Source organism: Buceros rhinoceros, unplaced genomic scaffold (genome assembly GCF_000710305.1).
Source record: "Buceros rhinoceros silvestris isolate BGI_N320 unplaced genomic scaffold, ASM71030v1 scaffold5563, whole genome shotgun sequence".
NCBI classification, from domain to species: domain Eukaryota; kingdom Metazoa; phylum Chordata; class Aves; order Bucerotiformes; family Bucerotidae; genus Buceros; species Buceros rhinoceros.
The window spans coordinates 15929-16347 of record NW_010401719.1 but is presented as its reverse complement, the minus strand read 5'-3'; the positions used below and the strand labels follow the sequence as shown (position 1 = coordinate 16347).

Here is a 419-nt window from a genome sequence, read left to right as displayed (position 1 = left end):
TTCATTAGCAGTAATGTAGCGTTTCAGAAGTTGCTGCACAAGCTTCGACTATTTCTGGAGCTGATCTGTGTGCGCGCACAGCAGCGGGGTTTGATGTTGCAAATTCCCTGCAGTCTGTTGGTATAAACTGGTATTTCTGCGTCAACAAAAAATCACAGATGAAACCAGAGCTGGGTGTTTAAACACCCAGTGCCTTGAGACTCAACCCTACTGCCGCTACCGCTCTGCTGGATTTGTGGGGAGCGAGGTTGTTCGCTGGACAGTAAATATTAAACTGTGATTGGTTTAGCTACAGACAGGCATTAAATATTGCCGACTTTTTGCAATATCTTCTCATAATGCACAATGCGTGTCACTGCTCCTTCGGCTGAGCACGAACTCGTGTTCCCTTTCATGTAATTACGCTTTTTGGCTGTCGG

The 419-nt window shown here is 46.1% G+C and overlaps 1 protein-coding gene across 1 annotated transcript in view; it reads left to right on the top strand.

Moving 5' to 3' along the window:
* Positions 1 to 419, top strand: part of SPNS2 (spinster homolog 2 (Drosophila)) — a 56017-nt gene that overhangs the window by 53973 nt on the left and 1625 nt on the right. The window lies entirely within an intron of this gene.